The sequence below is a fragment of the Microtus oregoni genome, unplaced genomic scaffold (assembly GCF_018167655.1).
Source record: "Microtus oregoni isolate MIOR12 unplaced genomic scaffold, Mior012 000088F_ref0000325, whole genome shotgun sequence".
Taxonomy (NCBI): domain Eukaryota; kingdom Metazoa; phylum Chordata; class Mammalia; order Rodentia; family Cricetidae; genus Microtus; species Microtus oregoni.
The window spans coordinates 844,785-861,006 of record NW_024544555.1 but is presented as its reverse complement, the minus strand read 5'-3'; the positions used below and the strand labels follow the sequence as shown (position 1 = coordinate 861,006).

At 40.3% G+C, this 16,222-nt stretch overlaps 1 protein-coding gene across 1 annotated transcript in view; it reads right to left on the bottom strand.

Annotated features, from left to right (window-relative positions):
- LOC121442266 (BTB/POZ domain-containing protein KCTD16) overlaps window positions 1-16,222 on the bottom strand; it is a 270,370-nt gene that overhangs the window by 74,382 nt on the left and 179,766 nt on the right. The gene's annotated exons all lie outside the window — the stretch shown is intronic.

Sequence of the window (16,222 nt, the reverse complement as noted above, 5' to 3'; positions counted from 1 at the left end):
TACCTTTTATATTTGACAATCATTTCTTTCTAACGATGTGCTCAGGGCAGATGCCCCTCTACCCTTAGATCTATTTCACCTGCTATTATAACACACAAACTCAGAGGGTCCCAACTGATGGGAGGAGGTGGTTGGTGCTGATCTCTTACACTGCCTTCCTGGTTCCCTCAAAAAGGCTTTCCATGACCACCTCCGCAGAACCCCTCATCATCCGTCTCTCCTTGCTCTGGCCTCTTTCCTTTTCTCTCTGACATCTCCTGCCTCACACAGGCTGTTTCTCTCTCACACATTCAAGTCTACTTCATTCTGTCCCAATGTATGAGGAGGATGTCATTTGTCAATATATAGTCTCTGTCTTGAATACTGTATCTCAAGTGTTTTTGATGGTCAATAATTATTACCTAATGAATTAATATGCACCCATATTGCTGACTTTCAATATGCCTGAGAGAAACCACAAATGTTAACTCAGGCCACAGCACATTACATAAAATATCTCAATTCTATCCCAAATCACAGAAGTTGAAAACGGTTCCTACCATTTGTACACAGAGATAAGACCTTGTAATTTACTTGTTTAGGGTTTGGGTTAACATTTTATCCTGCACTGACTGTATAGATACCCTGTGCAGTCTAATATTCAAATAATCCTAAGCCAAGAATAAAATCTTAGATGTGTGTGAAATTTAGGACCATACCCAATGCACTCTAGTAGATGTAGGACCTAGGTCTGCAGTGAAGGGAGAACACCAACACGAAAGGGGTGCACTTTCTAATTTTTCCAACTCTCTTCTGTTTAGTCTTTGTATCTTTCACACTATATATCTTTATTCAATTCATTACCCATCCCTCTGCTCTTATATAACCTCCCTCCCACGAAATAAAATTTAAGAGAAAAAGAAAGGAAAAAAAAGGGGGGGGGGAATCTTATGATGGAATTTGCAGTGTGGCCCAGTGAGTCACACAGTAAACTCCTTTTGTCCATGTATCACTACTTGCGAGTTTCTGGGACCCTGGTATCTGCTACTCTATCAAAGACGGACCCTCACTGTCGCTTCTCTTGGATATCCTGCAGCTTTGTTACCTTCCTGTGGTCCAGCAGATCATAGATGGGGTGGCTATTTTCTGACATGTGGCAGCATGGGTGGGGGAGAGATGTCCCCTTCCCCCACCATCCACACCTGAGGCAGGTGGCAGAGCTGTCCCTGAGGTCAGCAGGGCAGGAGATGGGCCCCTTCCGGCCACCAGCTGCAACACTCAGGACAGTGGTCTACTTCTGTTAAAGGTTGCTCTAAAATTAAAAGGTAGTTCATTTCTTCTGGTTAATAATAAACAATGTGATTCCCACGGCATTTGACCTTACAAATGAAAAAAATTAATGAAGAGATCACCAGCTCTGCCTCTGCTGCCTCCCAAGTGGACATCCTCAGGTAGATTACCAAAGAGTTCCCACAGAACTTCTGACCAGTTCAAAAGATTGGTGTTGAAGTCCAATAACTCCCCACCTTATGAGGCTGTTGCTTTGCAAGCTGGACTATAGTGCTGTGTCTACAGGTAACAAAGCTCTGGCTGCCCCATGTTTTAAGTCATAAAGAGATCCACTCTGAAAAGAGCACCTACAATGTTGTTCATGGGATTGACAGATGTCATACTCATGGACTTCCTCATCCACAGCTCTCGCTGGAGAATCTCCTTCCTATACTAGAGCTTCTCCAAAAGCCATAGCTGAATTCCTATCCAAATAAACAATGGAAGGCCTAACTCTTTACAGTTTGTATGTCTAGAGAAAAATCACCTATATTACATAAAACAGGATGTTTTCACTCTGAGTAGGTTTTCCTTTGTGCAGGATGGAATTCAGACATAGGAAACCAGACCTTGAACCTGGAGTACATTAACAAATATGTGACGGTTGGCCCTCTTCCAATGAACCTATTTCTCTGTCTATGACGTGAAGACATCTAAAAGATCACCCTCACAAAGTTGCAGACACGTTAAGTGCTTTGCTACTGGTCAAGAGCCCTTCAGATATAAGCTATTGTCAGTCTGACATCTCTGGAATTCTATTTTTGTCGCAAGAATAAGGTCTATTTCACTCTTGGGTCCCACAATCATTTTCCAATGCATCTCATGAGCACTGACTCTTCCAAACTCTTATAGCATGAGTTCTCCTGATTAGGAATGGTTGATTTTTTTTTATTTTTCAAAAACACAGTTTCAAAAGCATGTAGGCATATATCAACTTTTATTTTTCTAATGATCTACATGTGTTAACCTCATAGATATGTGGCATCATGCTAAGATATCCTAGACCTATACAGAGATGCGGGTAAGTTTTCCATCCCAGCAGACACACATATTCAGTCATTTAGTGCCAGTGTGTTAAGCATTATAATGGTCTATGCAGTCATGGGTAGAAACAGAATCAACAGTAGGGAAAAGCATAAATGACAGAGAAAGTCAGGGAGACACTTGATAAATGGGACCATGACACTATGTATACCTCTGACCACAGAGTGGTCAATAGCTTCCTTAGAACACTAAGTAACACAGCAGTCTCCTCAACTGAACAGTCAATGCATTTTTTTGTCAATGACAAAACAAAAATCTCCCAAAATAGATTCTTTCTGCCACTGACTTCACTAAGGTATCTGGGATTCGCTGGGATTGTGTATTGTACAGCTGGGATGCTTCAGTGACAGAGCTGAAATCGTGAGAGGAACCCACCTTAGACACACAATTCACCATAGAGATCCCTTCCCCATCAGCTGAGAGAAAAAGTCAATAGCTTTTCAGTGCATAGCAGACAGGAGATTAGAAAGTATTTGCTTTGAAAGTATTTGTTTTGCTCTTGGCCAACTTTTGCTGTCTATCCAGGAGATGGATACATTTCATCATGTTCTGTATATATACATTTCCAGGCACGCAATCGCTCAGCGGCAGCACGGTGGCACGGGGGACTTAATAGAACAACATTTAAAATCCCTAACAGTGATTACCAGATAGCTCGGCCCCACTCTCCACCACCAGTAATTCTGCTTATTTTTATTAATATGCACTAATTATACAGAGTAGGGTGTTTCACTATAGCATTCCTACAATAAATCCAATATATTTTGATTACATTTATCTCTCTTTATGATATTTTTAACACCCCCACACCAATAATTTTAAGGAAAAAGAGACAGTATGCAAAACTTTTACAAAAGAACCATGCTTCCCTTCAAGAGAGAGGTTAACATAAGAGTTCCCTGAGTCCACACAGAAAGTTGCAATACTGGCTTCTGAGGAGCTGCTCGGCAGGTATCCTGTTCATCTCTACCCACCACACACACCTACTAATGATTTGAGCAAGAGCAACAGGTTTTAGTCATTCTCTTAAGAAGCTGGGAAAGTAACACATGAACTTGGGAACTTATGGTGGCTACATTTTATATTTTGAAGAAAAAAGTATTCTGTAGTGACAGAATGGCACAAAACAGATGTCTAGAGAAAATGAAAACATAGAAATTTAATATGGAAAAATGCTAATTACTCCTTTCTAACCATTGATAGTAAAGGAGGAGTAACCTTCAAAATAGAACAGAAAGTTCAACTCAGAAGGGAAAGCAAATGCAAGGGAAACAGAATCCAAAACCCCATGGTTTGGCCCCATATATGTTACTGGAGGATATTTAAAACTGAGCATGAATAATAAATAACAAATTATATATATTACAGATCCTGATTGTGTGTTTGTTACCAGTGATTTGCAGCTATTAGACAATATTTCCATCACTAAAGTCATCGGTACCTACAAACAGATTTAAGCATTTTTCTGAATTTGAAAGGCTAGAGTCTCAATCAAAAGTTCCCTTCGGTACCAGCTATAATCAAGGCGCATGGTTTTAAGCTTGTCCATTAGTATCTGACAGTGAACCATGGAGGAAGTAACAGTGTATGAGATTGCTGATTATTGTTCCTGGTTTCAGACACTATCCAAAATACGAAACTGTAGGCAAGACGCCTCGGAACATCAGACTTCCTAACAAGGGTAGGAAGCAGACTGGCCTTCTTGTGTGCAGCCAGTCACATGGAATATGTGCATTTCGCATCAGGAAAGGGCCGTCCCCTAATACTACTGACTCTCTCTACTAGTAAACTCGGTTATCTAATTGTCTATCCCAAAACTCTAAGGAGTAACCAAGTGACCATAATTAAAAACATCATTGTTGAACCAGACGTAAGATCCTAAATACAGACCCCAGTCATGTGACAAGAGTCCCATGGATTGGTAGCCCTTCATTTCCACATTAGAAAAACAGCACGTGAACATTAACAACGCACACAAAAATCATTGAAAATACATCTAAAAAAATGCACCCCAAGTCAGAAGAAAAGGAAAACTCTGTTTGATATAATTTTGTGCTAAAATGGCAGCAGACCAGGTAATTCAGTTTGCAGGGAACTTTAGCTGGAGATGCATGTGATTTGAACACACCCATGGGAGGTATTTGGGGGTTTCTTCGGAGACCTAGAAAGCTCTGCTGAGTTCTGCAGATGGATGTGGAGACAGTCCAGGGGATCGAGGGGGGACAGAGCAGCCTCCTTGCCAGTCCTCCTCTTTGCCTCCCATTTGTCCTGCTGACCATCTCTCATGCTGGAGTCTTTTGCTCTATTACAGGAAACGATGGGCAAACGATTTTGTGAAAACCTGAAAGCATTCCAAAATGAGTTTGGTGTACTACCGATCTGCATGGGATGGCAGGAGAGAAGGAAATGAAACCTTCTAACTCCATCGCACACCCTCACCTGCTTCAGTAGATTCTACTCCTCGAGAAAATCAAGCCCAGCTTTCCCCACAAAAAGAAGTGACGCAGGCTTGACTGCACAGAAGCCTGATTTTACCGATGGAAGTGAAAATTTTGCTACTCTCCATTCACAGCTACTACATTTACTAATTTGGTTTACCTAACTATACTTTGTTATGATTTGTTAGTCTTTGAAAATTTCATATATGTGTAAAATGAATTTTAATAATATATACCCCCATTACCCCTGCCTCTGCCAGCTCCTCTTTGCCATCTCACAAACCTCCCCCAGCATATTTCCACCTCATCTTCATGTTCTCTTAGTTTTTGAATAACTATCTGATCCAATCAGTGCTAACTTGCTCATGAGTATGGAGCCAGCAGCCATAGCCTGGACAGAAAGTGCCTCTCTGTTCCACAGTAGCAGTTACCACTAGTTCCTCAGCCTGGGGGAGCTGCAGGTATCAGGCCCTCTGTGCAGATGACCACAAGTTCATGAAAGTTCATGTGTTCAGTAGCCCTCCTGTGTTCATGAGTCCACATTTCATAGCTGTCCCCCCAACGTCAGGCTCTCACGTTCCTTCTGCCCCTGACAGTTTATATGTATGACCCGACAATAGCTGAACACGCAGATCACATATTTTCAGCACTTTGTCTAGTTATGTATCTCTGAATTTAACTCTCTATAAAGATTCTCCGACCAAGGTTGAGCAATGCACACTTACGGGTATAACCATGAATATTTAGAAGGTGCTTTGGCAACCCAATCACTCACGAATAGGAATTGGTGACTTAATGAATAGCTTTCTCACATAGGAATAATATCAGGTTATGACCAAGTATTTCAAAGTTTGTGCTAGTCCTCAAACTTAGGAGGCCGTGGGGACAGATGGCACAACTAGAACCAACACAACATAGGCAAGATGAGCTATCAGGACCATGCATTTCAAAATCCCCGCGCCTGCCTAGCCCTCTGCTCTGTAATAGAAACTGCCCATTTGCTTTGTGGACACCAATCCAAGAGTCCCCTGAGACGACAGTAAGTAGGAAATCTACCAAGAAAATATTACAGTTTTAGGAAAGCAATGTTTTCGGCTGCTGTAATCATTCTAATTACTTTGGAATGCTTCCTCCCCCCTTCACCCTCTAGGGCCTTTTTTGCCTTCAAATCAGCTACAGAAACAAAGTAATTTAACACAGTAAAAAGCTTATTAACACATGATGCAGTTCAGTGGCATGAAAAGCTGCTGGGGAGAAAATCCGGAGTCCCATCCCCCACAGAAAAAAAAATAGATCTGAGTGCCTCAAATCAAAGAAGCTGAACTCGGGTGTGAATAACTCAGCAAGATGGGAAAAGGAGGGTGTGGATGTGAGCTCCGCCTGCAGAAACTCTCATCTCTCTAGGATGAAAGAATAGCAGCTACCTTCCTCAACTTGACCCGAAATCTGGTTTGTAGTCACCGTGGCCGTTTTTAAATCCCCATCCATCACTGAAGAAAGTCCTCAGATCCTCTTCAACCATGGTTCTATCTGTCTGGGTTGTTCTTGTTTGGTGTTTGTTTGGTTCTGTTTTGTTTTTCAGACACCAGAGAAGCTGACATGCTGTCCATCTGTAGCAAGGGAATATGAACGCTGCTGCTTATTCAAGATGGGAAGAGTAAGGAGAGGTGAGGAGTGTGCAGTGCTAAAGTCATCCTCTCAGAGGATAAGAAAAGCAGCCTGAACGCTCTACTGGAGGTCGCTGTGCCTTCCAAGCGGAGAAGGAATCCGGCGGAAGACAGCGTGAGCGATGTGCACAAGCAGCACAGAGGAGGATGAGAACTGAGTAGAGGCTTGCTAGCACAGACCCGTGCTCCTGATGCGAGGAGAATGCATGCTGAATAACGCATGAATATCCAGAAAGAAGTTAAACAGATTTTAAGGCCCAAGAAGAACCATCAATGAGCTCAAAACAGACCCTAGGTTGTTTTGTATATACAGTTTCCCTCAAGAGCAAGCATCCTTCCATTCATTTGTCACTTGATATTTTAATTTTTTTATTATAAATTCTTCCTAGGCACACATTCAAACAATGCTCTCTAATTTCAGTCTACAGTGTCTGAGGAATGACTAAAGAAAGGACACTCTGCCTGCCACGCATTTTTTCCCTTCAATACCGTCATTTATTTTCCAATTAGAGTGGACTTCATGGTGACCTCCTCACATATGTGAATTAAATCCTGTGCTTTGGACTGCTCACCTCACTGTTCGACTCTCATGGCTGTGTCCAGACACTCACTCAGTCATTCAGTCTCCACCCTGTCCTCACATAACCCTCCTCCTATTTCCAAGTCATATACAAATAGCATGAGGAGTCTACATAGAGAAAACTTGCACTGTGTGCCTGAGTCTAGCTTATTTCTCTTAATAACGATTTCCATCTACACCCATTTTCACGCCAATGACAGAATTTTGTTTTTCTTGATGGTCAAATAAAATTCTATTGTGCTATTGTGTACATACCACATTTTCTTTATCCATTCATAAATATATGCATGTATATATTCAAAACTATCTGGGTTATGTTGAATATACTGGGATAAACATTGACGTGTAAGAATCATTGTGGCACACCAACAGATTCTTTCAGGTCTACTCTAACTGGCAATTTAGGGGCTTTAGAACATCCTCCATACTGAATTGCAGGCCACTGGGCTCTTAGAGTATCTGTTATCCTGAGGATATGATGTGAGCTGCTGGGTGTGTTGCTATAATCAGAGCAAACTGCCAACTTTCCTGTAACTCTGACTAAAGCAAAAAGGGCTAAAAATCGATTCAATATTTATTCACTTAATACATGCATATTGAGCATCTTGTCACAATTTCATCCCAATGAAATCTAGCTTCTTTCAGATCATGAAGTATCTCTATTTACTAATCCTCCCAACTTAAAAGTTCAACCTACTGCATACACTGTATATGTATCTTTCTGATATCTATAAATCATCTTTTGACATCATTAGAAACAACTGAATATTTTGGAGACAAGACAACTATAGTAATGGGAAACCTGAGTAAGCAGAAGATAAGGAAAAGGTGGGGATCAGTAAAATGCAATTATCTGCCTCAAATATCTCATGATAAGCAGCATCTTCTTCTGAACATAACTGTATCAGAGACAAGAAGTTCTTTGTAAATCACAGACATCAATGTTCCAGTGTCTGTCCTTCTTTCCATAGTGATGAATGAGTATTTGCTCTAAAGCCAAAGCATCTAACAGAAAGCTCACAATTAATACAGTAAAATCCCTTTCATGGAAGCTTGCCTTTTCTCCTAAGACAGGCATAAGTAGATCAATGAGGTGTACAAAGTCATTTAAGACAAAGCAATCATCTGTCTGTGCGCAGTGAAGCAGAGAAAACAGACCAAACACGACATTGTTCCAGCTCACTCTGTGACTGGTAAGTTAGCTGTTCACTTGTGTAATTTTAAAATCCAAGTCTATTCTTCTGCCTTGATGCAGGTAAACCTAACAAAGCTAATCACCTGTTGGTGAAACATGAGTAATGATTTAAATGAGCTTAAACCAACCAACTCAAATTACACAAGAAAATGATAACATAAAATAATGATAGTATAAAATAATAATCAAAATTTGCATTTAAAAACCCTACAGACTGTCTTTACTATACACACATGAGACCAAGCAACTGTTTTGACTGTGGCAAGATTTCAGTGAAGAACATATTATGGTATGAGTGTAGTATCTCTAGAAAAAAATTAAAATAAAAATAGATTTGCATTCTTTAAATCACTTATCAGTGATCTGACAAAGCCAAGAACTGGGTTTATTTTTTACTCAACAATAGAAGATCTATTCATATACCCACCAGTCTCGTTTCACTTTCATGGTGGGAATTCCTTATCTGTTTTTTTCCATTACTTTGCACTACAGATTTTCCCTGCACCTCTACACAAACCTCCCATCCCATCCACATGGCTAGCAGTGTTCCTTCATTCCTTCACCTGGAAAAAGAGAAAACAAAGAGGGAAGTCAATACCCTTAGATTTGAAGGGCAACATCTGTAACATCTCAAGCCCCCCTTGGGAACTTGAATCAATGGTGGACAATGAAGGCCTTTGGTTTGGCTTGCTTTGATTCATTTTGTTTGGGATTTTGCTCCTGGAGATTGAAGTCAATGTTGTACACGTGCTAAGGGTGTGTTCTAACCACTAATATGTACCACAAGCCTGAGTTCTTTCTTTTTTCATACTAATGCCTCCCTCCAGAAGGGTGACGCCATATATACTGCATATAAGAAGATGTACATACACATAATTCTCCTCAAGTTGATCCAGAAGAAGTCAAAGGAAAAGAAAGTCTGTGTAAGATGAAACATAACAGCAATGACTGCTCTGATAATTGAGCAACAAACTAGCACCACGAAAGAAGAGCACAGGACATAGGTGTTTTACTGTCATTGTTCCCTTTCCTAGATGCCTATCCATTCCCGAGTCTGGGAACACAGTGAACCTGCGATGAGATGCGCCACACAACAGCCTGCAGAAAACCCATCTGCAGCGGGTGTTTCTTGGCAATGTGAATGCATTGATTGATATTAGTAACCTGCTAAGAGAACCAAGTTGAAAGAGGACTTTTCCTCCTCTTTTTCCAGTCTTCAGAATCTTAACTGTGTAGAGCAGGTTGAATGAATCTGGAGAAGAAAGGATTAAGTGAAGAATAATCTTATTGTCTTAGAAAAGTAATCCTGATACCAGAGAGGTAAGCAATTTATTGATATACTTGATCATTTTCTTATTTTGTTTTCAGGGTTTTATGTAACCTTGAACTACCTATGCAGCTTAGGTGGAACTTCACCTGTGGTCCTCCTGCCCCAACCATACTTATTCTGGTACAGGTGTACACTATGACACTTGGTGCTGTATTTTCTTATCTGTAGAATGTAAATACTGTTAGGAAATATCAATACTGTTCATGATTTCTGTGTTCTTTTGAAGATCAGATCTGGTAACACTAGCAAGTTTCCATGCTTGGAATGAATAAGAAATAGCTGAACATCAGCTGCCTGCTTTACTGGGCCAGTTTCCTAGTCTTTGCTACTTTTATGTATAGACACAAACATTTACTCCTGTATATCACACCCAGGACTTCTATTAATACTTAATTTGGAGAATTTTGTGTTATAAAGTCAAAGAATTTCAAGGATGTCTTTAAAAAAAATATTCAAAATGTGTTGTCTGTCTTGAGCAGAGAATAGCTCCATAAAGAATGGCCAAGTTTGAAAGGCTAATTGAAATCTTCCATTACACAGACTAGCCCCTTCATCATGAAACTCATTTGCTAGGATCTTGCCTGGAATCCAGAAAGTCACATTGCAGTAAAGAAATCATGGTTGTGATGTTCATGTGCAGAAATTGATCCTCAACACAACAGTGTTGACAGGTTGAAGCTTCAAAATCTAGTTAAGTCATAAGGGCTCTGCCTTCACAAATGCTATCAATGAAGCTGGAGAGATGACTCAGTGCTGTGGGACAATGGTCTGTACCTGTCTATTGTTTTTTAATAAAACACTGATTGGCCAGCAGCCAGGCAGGAAGTATAGGCAGGGCCAGAACAGAAGAGGAAAGAGTCAGTCTGCAGTCATCAACCAGACAGAGAGGAAGCCAGACAGAGCAAGCAAGATGTGACTGCCTTGCTGAAAAAAGTACCAAGCCACGTGGCTAACACAGACAAGACTTATGGGCTAATATGAGTTATAAGAGTTAATAAGAAGCCTGAGATACTAAGCCAATCAATTTATAATTAATGTGGACCTCTGTGTGTTTATTTGGGATTAAATGGCTGTGGAACCTGGTGGGAAAGAAACCTCAGTCAATAACTCAGCCATTAAGAATGCTCGTACAGGGGAACTGAATTAAATTTCTAGAACCCACTTCAGGCAGCTTACAACCTGTAACTCCAGCTCCTGGGGACTAAACACCCTCTTCTGGCATCCACAGGCATGTATATACAGTATGGTAGACACTCACATATACATGTGAAGAAAAAATAACAATCTTTTATTTCTTTGAATAAAAAGCACGAATATTGTCACTATAAAGGTGGGCTTCATATTGCAAGAACAGGTTCTTGAGCCAAGGATTGGATAAACTATTACTGTCATCTCAATACATCAAGCCCATCTGATTTTGTGCCACAAAATGATGATACAAAGAAGACCATAAGCAGATACTGGCATTTCAATGATAAACTCCCTTCAGCCTCCAGAACTGTGAGAAATTAGTTTACTTCCTTCATAAATTATTCGCTGTGGTGTTATATTGTAGTAGCACTAAACAGATAAAGACAGGAGGAGGTCTTATCAAATTATTTTCACAGCAAAGTTCATCTCTCACTAGAAAATATTACCAGACCAACTACTAAGATTTCAATAGTTTACCCACTTAATTCCATATGTATTTTGTGTATGTCTCTTTGATAAAGATTGTGCCTTCTGTACATGCAATATGAAACCAAATGCCCTTGGAAATACGTATCTGAAATGAGTTAGCTGTGAACCAGCAGGATGCTAAGCACTGAAAGAGGTATAATGAATATATAATGAAAAAAAAACATAAATAGTCAAAATGAGTAAGGGTTAGATAAGAAAAAGGCTTTGACGTGGCATTCCTAGCAAGTGTTCCTAGAGTTTCACTTCTCCATTTTTAGAAATGAACACTGAGACAAGTGTTCATGTTATACAAAAGAAGATACATAAGTATAATGGTTAGAATAAGGACACTTTTTTTCTTACTCAACATCAAGTTCTACTGTTAAAACCTTTCAGGTACTAGCACCCCACCCATCTGACATTCTCACCATCACCTTAGATATTGTCTTCTTTGACAGGATCAATACATTCTTGGCATACATGACACAGCTCACCAGAAAGAAAAAAAAAGAAGGGAAATCCAAGACAAGCCCTCTCCATTTAAGTAAATGACTTTAAGAAACAAAACTCATATGCTTATACTTTGTACAAAAGACCTAGGTTACCTTCCCATGCTTACCTGTAGAAAGCTTTGTGACTTCCCCACTATATAACAGATTCAGGGAGTCAGTTCAATATCTATTACAGTTGATAAGGGTGGAAATATGTGACTGGCAATCTGTCTAGAGACTCAGAAGGTTAAGGGGTCACAGGAGTTATGAGTTTTCTAGCATTTCTACTAGCTAAGGATTTATGATCACATTTCTCTATATCTTCTCAAACAGGTAAGAGCCATGAGGAACCATGAATCATGACTGAATGAGTCATTATCTACTTGATGAAGAAACTCTGAATAAAGACTTTCGCAGGACAATGGCTGGGCTGTTTTCATAAAGTCAAACCCTTCTCCAGAGACAAGCAAGCAGTAGGATGTGCTACATAATTGACCTAAAATATGTCATAACAAATACGGTTTTTGTATGGAATGATATGCAAAGCAGTTTGGACTGAGAAACAGCAACAGTCCCTAAATAAGTCGTCCTGAGAAAGTGGCTTCATGTTTTATTGGTTGATTTGTTCCCTATAGTTGTTGGATAGAAATTAAGAATGCAGAACCCAGGAAATCTGTCTCTGTGAACCCCAATGAGAAGCACAGCAAAACAAGGACCATGGAAATCAGATAAGAAAGGCTACAGGGATAGCGATCACATTTGCTGAGCACAGTGTAATACCGCTTTGGGAGCTATTGTTCTGTATGCTCTACTTTCCCTTCTACCACAAACTTCACCTGCACTAGGAAGAAATGAAAAACAGAAGTACTAGTGTGAAATCTCATTCTAGGAAAACATATAGAAGATTCCAGAGAAGTCTGAGTTGTGCTACCTTCCTCTTCCCATTTAATCTACAGTACTCTCTGCAGGAGAGAATGTTTTATGATTGGGAATCTTCCCACCATCTCAAATACTAACCTCACTGTCCCTCTTACGTTTCCCCTGTCAAGGCAAGAAATTGCTCCTCTGAGATGGAGATCACCTCATCAGCCCTATGTGTCAGGAATGCCGACGGATGCATCAGGTATGCATGCCAAGCAATGAGTGATACAAAATTATCTCCAGTTTCAGTCATTGCTTCCTGGAAGTTTACTATTTTGTTTCTGTAATATTTATCATATGGAGAATAAATAAGCCCTAGAAAATACGCACAGTCTAATGCATGGCACAGGTGAATACACTGTCATCCACAACACAAGAAGACTTTGCAGAAATAGGTAACCAAGGGATTTGGATTTACCTACATGAGCCCCACTGAAACCATAAGGATTTGTACGTGTAAGCAACAGAATCAACAAGGGAGACTGTGCTGAGTTGTGTGGACTCTTAGTCACTGTTCTATTGCTGAGAAGAGACACCATGGCCATGGCAACTCATAAAAGAAAGCATTTAATTGGATGCTTGCTTAAAATGTCAGAGACTAGTCCATTATCATCATGGCAGAGGTCACAGAGTCAGGCAGGTTCAGTGCTAGAGAAGCAGGGAGAGGTACACTCTGATCCAAGGGTCAAGAGGGTGAGGAGGAGGTGTGGGTCTGGTGTGATCTTTTGAAACCTTAAAGTCCACCCTCAGTGGCACGTTTTCTCCAACAAGGACACACCCCCTAACCCTTTCAAAGAGTTCCACTCACTAATGACTTAACATCCAAGTCTATGAAGCCATTCAGGCCATGTTTAGTCAAACCACCACATGTACCAAAACAGAAATTAAATTGATGCATCCAGGAGCTAAATGCTTCTAGATGAATCTAGAAACTGGAGAAGAGCAAGGAAATGGTTCTCCTTTGGAGCCTCTCCGAGGAACCAGCTTTGATTTTAGCTCTAAGCTTAACATTCATTTCAGACTTGTTGCTAGAAATAAAACTTGTATTGTTCTAAACCTCTAAGTTTGTAATTATTGTATTTAAGTAACAATGGGAAAGACATATATCTTCTCCATTGTCCATGAGAGAACCTGGACTGACAAACATCCAATTATCAACCAGACAGTAAGACTTGCTTTGTCAATTTTTTAATGCCTAAGCTTACTTCACATCTATGAACTTTTTCTAAGGATATTTAGACACTTAATGATTTCTGTCACCCATCCTAAGGAGATGCAAACTGTCATCATTAACAAGATTAAACTAGTTTCTGTGCTGTGGTCTATATGCTCTTATTAATAAGCAGCAGAGGGATGCAGGAATTGACACTGAATCTCAAACAGGACAACAAAAGGCAACCTAAGTTAAGTTAGTCAATTTTTGTCAGTCTGACACACACCCAGCCATATTTGGGAAGAGGGACTCTAACTGAAAATCTGCATTTAACAGATTGACCTCTAGGCAAGTCTATATAGCATTTTCTTGATTCATGACTGATATGGGAGGACCTAGCTCACTGTGGATAGTGCTACCCTGGGTAGGTGGTTGTAAGCCGTAAACAAAAACAGGCAGGACAAACCGTGGAGAAGAAGCCAGTAGACAGCATTCTTCCATGGTCTCCATTTTAGTTCCTGCCTCCAGCATCCTGCCTTGAATCCCTGTCCAACTTCACTTCATGGAGGACTATAAGCAATAAGATGAAATAAATTCTTTCTTCCATGGGTTGCTTCTGGTCATGGTGTTTATCACAGCAAAAGAAAGAAAACCAGAGCACTCCCAAACTCGCCAGGTGGTTATTTCTGGATGGTGAGATCACTAAATGACCTATATTCTCTTTAACGCTGCAGGAAATCTTTTTCTCTTTTTATAATGGGTATTCATCATTTAACGATCTGAAAATCAATGCCTCTTTTTCTATCTCTGGCAAAATAAAGATTTCATTTACCTATGGAGATTGAACTGAGCCTGGTACTTCCATGGTGTGCTGAATACGCTTCCTGGGTTTTGTCCATCCATCCTCCACTCCTACCACTGCCAAGCTCCTCACTAGCCTAAGTCAGGAAGCAGCAGGACAAACCATAGACTCTAGCGTGTGAGCCTCTGTTCTCCTCAGCCCAGTTCTGCTTCCTGTGTTTTCTTTTTTTCCTATTTTGGTTAATGACACTATCCAGCTGCCTAAGCCAGAATGTTGGGGTTGTTTTTAACTTCCTCGCACCCCACATTACATCATTTGCCAAAGTCTTTTCATTCTGTGTCCTCAATTTCTCTCGACTCTACGCAGTGTCTTCAATTGCCCTTCCTGGTGGATTTAGACAAAGTCTGATCATTTCTTCTCCACTCTATTTTCATCCTTTTCTGAATTGGCTCTGTGGAGAATTTGCCCAGTTCAACTCTTCACAGGCAAAACTGAACTCTCACCTCCTCCCAGCTCTCTGCTCAGGCTCTTCATACTGGGTCACGAGTCTGTAAACTGCTTGGTGCCAGATTTCATGATCTGGTTCCCTGAAGGTTCCGGCTTTCTTGTACAAAAATACAGCATTCTGGCTGTACGTCTTGAATTCAATTGACATTATACAGAGTTCGCCCCATTGCCAAACCTTCACCACATCATTTCCCTACCTTACTTGCCTACTTTGTATATCTAGTACCTGAAGAACTTGACATGATTTAGGTGTTGCCCTTGTTGTAGGACTGGGCTGAGGTAGACTTCTGCTCAAAAGTCCTTCTAACATACACATGTAGCTTGAAAGTGGAACATTTACCACCAGACTATAGTTGTGTGTAGAGTTTGAAACCCCAGCCTGGGCCAAGCAATGTCCTTCTCAGTAAAACTGCTGTGACAGTTAATACGGACTGTCATTTAGGCTGGATTTGGGATCACCTAAGAGGTTCCCACTGCCACACCTTCCCCACCTTCAAATCATGAGCCTAAATAGCCAGACTTCCTTCCTTGAGTCACCTTTGTCAGGCATTTGTCCCAACAGTAAGAGAATATCACTGATATATCTGTGTCTTGTGATTTTTATGTCTCCAGCATATAGTGACGGGCACAAAGAGACATTTAATAAACCACGGTTAAGCAAGTCAATAAAACAATGATGTTTTAACTTATATCAGAGGCTTATTGTACATTATAGATAAAGTGTATTCTACAATGTAATCCTTCTCCAAATACTTAATTAGATGGGCAATGCTATTAATCACATTTCATAGATAAGAAAACTAAAGCAGAGAGGTGTAAAAACACATTTCTCTAATCTACCCAGTTAGAAATTGCATGTTAATGTAGCTTTTCAACTAAATGAATGAATGAATGAGAAATTTACTGACCATTCCTATTGGTGCTCAACTATAAAGCCATGTGATAATCCTTAAATTGTCAATGAGATAGATACAACCAATTCCTTGTTCTCTATTCTTCCTTGCTCTGATAATGGAGTAAGAAAGTGAGAAGAGGTGCCACCAAACAGAGCTCCAGGTGACAACTCCTGGGAGGAGAGACAGGGGACATCTCCAAGTTGTTAACGAAGAGTGCCGATTATTCATTAC